The 8,154-nt window shown below is 46.7% G+C and overlaps 1 long non-coding RNA gene across 1 annotated transcript; it reads right to left on the minus strand.

Annotated features, from left to right (window-relative positions):
• Positions 1-1,761: 1,761 nt before the first annotated feature.
• Positions 1,762-3,910, minus strand: LOC138984394 (uncharacterized). Its single transcript, XR_011461653.1, has 3 exons — positions 3,812-3,910; positions 2,318-2,431; positions 1,762-1,986 (listed from the first exon to the last, which is right to left on the minus strand). It is a non-coding gene; the product is annotated as an uncharacterized lncRNA (long non-coding RNA).
• Positions 3,911-8,154: the final 4,244 nt, after the last annotated feature.

Here is an 8,154-nt window from a genome sequence, read left to right on the forward strand (position 1 = left end):
CAACTATACAACATTCTGGGAAAGGCAAAGCTAGAGAGAGAGCAGCAAAAAGATCGGTTTCCAGGGGTTTGGGGAGGGAGTGGACTAGACAGGGGATTTTTAGAACAATGAGGCTATTCTCATGGTGCTGCAATGGTGCCTATGTGACATCGGCTATTTGTCAACAGACAGAATCTTACAAAACAAAGAGTGAATTGTAATGTATGCAATTTTTTTTTTAATTGGAGAGATCTGGATATATCACAAAAAAATGCAGACTCCAATGCAGAATCAAGAGACTCTAACTGTATTCCCAATACATGAAACAACCTCACTGAAGGAATCAGGGCAGGGGGAATTTGCTGACTTAACTTTTGAAGGGAAGAGGCTGTAAGGTGAAGGGCGAAAGAAACTGCACGTGCAGTGTTCTATGGTTGACGAAACCGCTTCCCGTGGGAGAACGGGGATTGTGACCCGGCTCTACACACGCGGCGGTAGTCCACTCGCTCAGTCGTCTCCGACTTCTGTGGCCCCGTGAACTGTAGCCCGCCAGGCTCCTCTGTCCATGGCATTTCCCAGGCCAGAATACTGGAGTGGGTTGCCAATTCCTCCTCCAGGGGATCTTCCCAACCCATGGATTGAACCCAGGTATCCTGCATTGCAGGCGGATTCTTTACTGACTGAGCCACCAGGGAAGATTTACTCTACATGCATAGAGGATTTGAACAGTTTAATGAATTGATGACAATGCAGGAGCCAGGTTTCTCTCTGGGAAGTGGGAATTTAGAAATCAGCAAGGGTAGGAGGCGAGAATGACCGGTGTAACGGATTGGCGTTGGAGATATCAGTGAGAACTCATGTTTAACTTAATGTAGACACAAATGACAGGAATACGCACCTATGTGTACGCACAGGTGATCGGGATTGCTGTGGCTGTGTAACCATCACCACAATGGGTTGCTAAAAGCAAGCAAAACGCCAGGAGCCGCAAGGCCAAGGTCAGCGCGTCAGCAGGACTGCCTCTTCGGAGGCCCCGGGGAGAGTCTATTCCTGCTTCTTCAGGTTCTGGCTTCAGGCCTTCCTTGGCTTGTGGCCGCCTCACCCCAGTCTCACCTCCAGGACCACATCACCTCCTGTTTGTGCGTCTCCCTTCTCTGTGTGTCTCTCCTCTTTGTGTTTCTTTTATAAGGACATAGGCTGTGGCATTTAGGGCCCACCCAGATAATCCAGGGTTATCTCCATATTTGCAAGACCCTTAACTTAATCACAATTGCAAAGATCATTTTCCCAAATAATGTACATTCCAGAGGATCCAGGGACTTAAGGTAGATATCTTTGTTTTGGAGGTGGGGGAGCATCTTCAGCCCACCACATGCAGGCTAGTACACACCCATATTTCTCGTCCCTGTCGGCTGAGGAGGCCTAAGCAAGCATGACCTGGTGGCAGCAAGTAGGCCCATTGCCCAGACTTCGGTTTCTAAGTCTGTGATCTGGTGGAGGCAACTGGGGCCCTTTGGATCAAGGGCTGATCCTACGACCCAGGTAGGATACATACAAGCCTTCTAGTGCCTTCTCAAATGACAACAATAATAACACATTTATAGGAGTATTTCAAAGTGGCAAAGGAGCCAGCTGAGAGTGTTCTCAATGGCCAGAGCTGGGGAAATTTGAACAAGAACAGCAAATAATACTCAATTACGACCCAAAGTATAAAATCACTATCCATGAGTCTGTATTGGCATAAATAAATGACTGAGCAAACCAATAAGCTGGACAAATCTCCCATGAAGAATTCTGAATAACTTGTGTAGACACTTTACCTAAAGGAGGAGAATGTGATGACGCATCCTTGAGTGTGGGCTGTAAATAGTGGCTGCCTTCCAAGCAGAACATTATGGAAAAGGGAGGTAAGAAGGTCACTTCCCGCTGGAGAAACCTGACAAATACTGCTTCAGCTGGGTGATGAAGGCCAGCGTCAGTGGTCACAATGCACGGTGATGGTTTGTACTGTTGATACAGCATAAGGAAAATGACACTTCACCTCTGAGCTCTTCCTCCCAGAACCCAAAACCCTAGTTATCATGATAAAAAACATGAGGCATGTGTGAAATAGATCGCTAGTGGGAAGCTGCTGTATAACAGGGAGCTCAGCCCAGCGCTCTGGGACGACCCAGCGGGATAGGATGGCGGGTGGCTGGGGGAGGCTCAGGGGAGGGTATGTACGTATACCCATATGGCTGGTTCACATTGTTGTATGGCAGAAACCAACACAACATTGTAAAGCAATTGTCCCCCGACTAAAAAAGAAAACTGAGGGACATTCTACAAAATACCTCACCTGTACTCCTCAAAACGTTGAGGTCTTTGAAGACAAGGAAAGTCTAAGAAGCCGTCACAGCCAGGAGGAGCCTAAGGAGGCATCACAATTAGCCGTGGTGTCTTAGACGATGTCCTGGAATGGAAAATGGACATTAGGGAAAAATGAAAGAAATCTGAATAGAGTGTGGGCTTAATTTAATAATATGTATATGTACTAATTCGCTCAGTTGTGTCCGACTCTTTGCAACCCCAGGACTGTAACCCACCAGGCTCCTCTGTCCATGGAATTTCCCAGTCAAGAATACTGGAGTGGGTAGCCATTCCCTTTTCCAGGGGATCTTCCTGACCCAGGGAGTGAATGTGTGTCTCCTGCATTGCAGGCAGATTCTTTACCATCTGAGCCACCAGGGAAGCCCCAAGTTAATAATAATGCATTAACATTGGCTCATTGTCACAAATATGCCACACTACTATTTTCTATCAGTAAAATGTGACTAATAGAAGCAGGGTGTGCAGAGGTGGGGGTAATATATTGGTACTACCTGTATGATGTGCTCAATTTTTCCTGTAAATATTGTATCCAAGAACAAAGTCTGTTGATAAAAAAAAAAATACTGAATAAGCGTGCTGCCTGGAAGCACTAGGGTGGATGAATCAGAGGCTCAGGCTTGACCAAAGAGGCGGGGGCTCTTTAAATCCCCGAGGGAGGGAGGGCCAGATGAGTTGTTGAGAGTGTCAGAGTCCATCCATGTAAAAGCACATATATCCTGAGACTCTCAGGAGAGAGGGATAGTGAAGAAAGCATCTTTTAGAGGGAGGACAGTAAAGGCCTGAGTGTTAGGAGGCGTTGAACCAAGGATGGTATTGGGATTTGGGAGTGCAGAGTGGAGAAGGACCACCTCCTCGTTAACGATGTGAAGATCCTGGGCTGGACCATAGAGGCCACCTGCCTTTTGATGGGCAGAATAGGGAGCTCTAAGGGGGGCTGGTGGATCCAAGGAGTCCAGCATGTAGAAATTTGTTACTGAGGGGTCTTTGAGTTCTAAGACCCCTCAGATCTTCCACTTCCACAGGATGTTAAGAGCGACGGGGACAGTGAGAGAGGTGCCCCATGGTCATAGTGACAGGAGGTTAGGTGACAGGCCCTCCCGGGGGTCCGTGTCCCACACAAATGAGGGAATCTATTTATTTCTAGTGGGAGGGGGGAGTGCTGAGCATCAGAGGACGAGCCTCCTAAGATTCCAGGGAAGGAGGCTTGTGGCTGGAGAATCAGCTGAGTCCTTCATTTGGTCATAAGGCCCCTGCCTACGAGTGGGGTGGGAGAATTGGGAAAGACAGGAGAGGATGCAAGATCTGATCTCCAGTGAGCATACTGAGTCAAAGGTTTGGAACATAGGTTGAGTTTTGCTTTCTCCTCCTATAACGGTGATGGGCAAGGGAATCAAGGAACCCGAAAGCTCGAGAAGAACAGAGTGGGGGTCTTCTGTATCAACTAAGAAATTGGTTTCCTTACCTGCTATCGAGAGAGGTACCTGAGGCTCGGCCAAGTCTATCTGACATTGTGGAGCCAGGGAGGGCAGCGTCGGGCCAGATAGTCAGAAGGTTGTAGAAGTCCTCAAAGAGCTGCGGGGGAAGAGGAGTTCACCTCAGGGGCATCGCTGCTTCCAGAAGGGGATTTTGTCCCCTCGAATCGAGGAGAGGCAATCTCACTTCCGGTGCCCTGTTAGTTTACAAAGTGGGCACAGTCCCGGGGGTACCTTTCCCAGGTAAGCTCAACTCCAGTGCCCCACTTGTTTGCAGCTGAAGTAGGAGCCAGCGCTGGGGCTCAGCGGCTGTTTTCCTTTTCGCTGATTAGGGGACCTCGGATAAGTCTTATCCTGAAGGCCTCTCTGATTGACAGCAGTGGCAATCATTTGGAAAGATTATTTCAGCTCTCAAGACCCTTTTGGGTCTCCTTCCCTCTTTTCCTTTCGTACATCCTCATCTCAGCTGTTAAAGACCTTAAAGGCTAGTCAGTGAGTTTGGACTGGAGAGTCTGAGGGCCCTTTTTCAATTTCTGGAGTTTGCAATGGCTATCAGGGCTGACTGAGAGATGAAATACAAACCCTAGCCCTAACCCAGGAGAGTTTTGTTTGTCTGAGAGGTTAAATCTAAATCGATGAAAAGGCGGAGAGCCTCTGAAAGGTCAAACCGATTCACACTGTTGTATACCAGAAAGTAACATAACATTGTAAAGCAATTATACTCCAATTAAAAAATTGTCTAGGGCTTCTCTGGTGATCCAGTGGTTAAGAATCTGCCTTGCAATGCAGGGGACACCAGTTTGATCCCCGGTCCGGGAAGATGCCACATGCCATGGGGTACCTAAGCCTGTGTACCGCGACTACTGAGCCTGTGCCCTGGAGCCCATGAGCCACACTACTGAGCACACGCGCAGCCACCACCGAAGCCCGCGTGCCCAGAGCCCGTGCCTAGAGGTGCCCAGAGCCCGTGCCCTGCCACCGGAGGCCGTTGCAACGAGGAGCCCGCGCAGCGCAACGAGAGAGGAGCCCCGCTCGCTGCAACCAGATAGAGAGCCCTCGAGCAGCAACCAAGACAAAGACCCAGCGCAGCCAAAATAAATAATAAGTACGTGTTTTTAATTGTTTAAAACACAACAAGGCTAAAGATTGGATTCCATTGTTTTTGACAAAGAAGCTTAACCAAGGTGCTGTGACATACAATATTTTAAGATAACAACTTGAAGTATGCCTGGTAACACTATACCAGGACATATCCGAGTTTCAGAAATGCACACAGTTTCTAGAATGTCTATCTCAATACATTTACCAATACAGTATAATCTGAGGAGGCTTGTCACTCCTTTACAAAGCTTCCTACTTAACTTAACATACCAACCAATCCTAGTTAGTTTAATATTTCTCTCTGACATGCCTTAGGGGCCCTCTGAAGCATTCCAAAGTTAGCTGGAGGTCAAAAGAAACTTTAATTAGAATTTAGGGGCTGGTGCACTGGGATGACCCAGAGGGATGGTACGGGGAGGGAGGCAGGCGGGGGGTTCAGGATGGTACACCTGTGGCGGATTCATGTTGATGTATGGCAAAACCAATACAATGTTGTAAAGTAATTAGCCTCCAATTAAAATAAATAAATTTATATTAAAAAAAGAATTTAATAGGAAGTTTGTCAAACAATATCAAAGTTTCAAAACACTTGGTCAAATAGAATCATGGGTCACTGTGAATATTTATTCACTTAATCAACGTGACAAAAGATTTGAAAAGCAAATACAGATCACTTAAAGACAAGTCCACACAATCTGTTATCAAAGGCAGCATTCCAAGAAAACTTTGAACCAAGTCTAGTCCTGCACAGGCCTACTGCTAATAACAAAATCAATTTGCCTACTTAAATTCCATCTAGTCCCAGCCTGTCCATACATGAAGCTCCTTTTGCAGGGCTCCTCCTTCTGCAAGCCTTTCACAACTTTCTGTGTCCATATTAATTGGCCCTTATTCTTCCTTCCAGAAGCAACTAGCTCTAGGATAAAATTACCCGCTTTTCCTTTGAGAAAAATGTATTTTGGGGCTTCCTTGGTGGTTCAGTGGTTAAGAATTCACCTTGCAATGCCAGGGACACCGGCTCCCCTGGTCCGGGAAGATCGCACACGCTGCAGGGCAACTACACCTGTGTGCCACGCCTACTGGGCTCTGGAGCCCGCGGCGTCACAGCTGCTGAGCCCGCGCGCAGCGACCTCTGAGGCCTGCGCGCCCTGGGGCCTGTGCTCTACAACAGGAGATGCTACCAGATTGAGAAGCCCGTGCAGCGCAGCTTGAGGGCAGCCCCGCTCTCCACAGCTAGAGAAAGCCCGCGCGCAGTGACAAAGACCCAGTGCGCCCACAATAAATAAAGATGTATTTTTTGAGTGTATGTTTCATTCTTCATGCTTTCTTACACATCCTACTTTCCTGGCATACTGAAATGTTTCTCTTATTATTTTAGTAGCTGTATTTACACAGACTATAATTTTAGCCCTTAAAAACCTTAATCTCCAGGAAAAAACAAGAAGCAAGCAACTGTGGACTGTCTGTCATACTAGCGTTTCCTGATCGGAACTTATGAACACATCCCCTAACTTCCTGAAAGATCTGTTTACTCATAGTAGGATTTCTTTCCTCGATGTGATGTAAGACATGTGTCTAACAAACCCAAACATCCTTAGTTTTCCTTCCATCAGAAGGCAGAGGTAAGTGGACTTAGAACCACCCAGCAATTAACGTTCCAATGTTTTGTCCTCTTTGAAGTGATCCATATAGTCAATGAAATTTTGTTATTTGACTTTATTTAGCAAGTTGCCAAAATCTGGGGAGACTATTCTTGAGTAGACATTCCTAAAACATGATTATTCCAAAAGAGTTAACCCAAAAAAACTATCTCACTTACATATAATTTTCTTGAGTTTTATCACATCAAATTACTTTTCTTGCTGACAAATTTGCAACAGATATAAGGTCTTATTTGACCTTTAGTAATCAGGTACAAATAGGAAAAGGAGTACGTCAAGGCTGTATATTGTCACCCTGCTTATTTAACTTATATGCAGAGTACATCATGAGAAACGCTGGACTGGAAGAAACACAAGCTGGAATCAAGATTGCCGGGAGAAATATCAATGACCTCAGATATGCAGATGACACCACCCTTATGGCAGAAAGTGAAGAGGAACTAAAAAGCCTCTTGATGAAAGTGAAAGAGGAGAGTGAAAAAGTTGGCTTAAAACTCAACATTCAGAAAACGAAGATCATGGCATCTGGTCCCATCACTTCATGGGAATTAGATGGGGAAACAGTGGAAACAGTGTCAGACTTTATTTTGGGGGGCTCCAAAATCACTGCAGATGGTGACTGCAGCCATGAAATTAAAAGATGCTTACTCCTTGGAAGGAAAGTTATGACCAACCTAGATAGCATATTGAAAAGCAGAGACATTACTTTGCCAACAAAGGTCCATCTAGTCAAGGCTATGGTTTTTCCAGTAGTCATGTATGGATGTGAGAGTTGGACTGTGAAGAAAGCTGAGCACCGAAGAATTGATGCTTTTGAACTGTGGTGTTGGAGAAGACTCTTGAGAGTCCCTTGGACTGCAAGGAGATCCAACCAGTCCATTCTGAAGGAGATCAGCCCTGGGATTTCTTTGGAAGGAATGATGCTAAAGCTGAAACTCCAGTCCTTTGGCCACCTCATGCGAAGAGTTGACTCATTGAAAAAGACTGATGCTGGGAGGGATTGGGGACAGGAGGAGAAGGGGATGACAGAGGATGAGATGGCTGGATGGCATCACTGACTCGATGGACGTGAGTCTGAGTGAACTCCGGGAGTTGGTGATGGACAGGGAGGCCTGGCGTGCTGTGATTCATGGGGTTGCAAAGAGTCGGACATGACTGAGCGACTGAACTGAACTGAACTGAACTGAATCAGGTACAGGGCTTCCCTGGTAGCTCATCTGGCAAAGAATCTGCCTCCAATGCAGGAGACCCTGGTTCGCTTCCTGGGTTGAGAAGATACCGCTGGAGAAGGGATAGGCTACCCATTCCAGTATTCTTGGGCTTCCCTGGTGGCTCAGATGGTAAAGAATCTGCCTGCAGTATGGGAGACCTGGGTTCCACCCCTGGGTTGGGAAGATCCCCTGGAGGAGGGCCTGGCAACCCACTCCAGTATTATTGCCTGGAGAATCCCCATGGACAGAGGAGCCTGGTGGGCTACAGTCCATAGGGTCACAAAGAGTCAGACGCAATTAAGAATAGCACAGCACAAACTTAGGTACAGCAGAAGTACTATATTTAACATTAATGAGTCT

The sequence above is a fragment of the Bos mutus genome, chromosome 21 (assembly GCF_027580195.1).
Source record: "Bos mutus isolate GX-2022 chromosome 21, NWIPB_WYAK_1.1, whole genome shotgun sequence".
NCBI lineage: Eukaryota > Metazoa > Chordata > Mammalia > Artiodactyla > Bovidae > Bos > Bos mutus.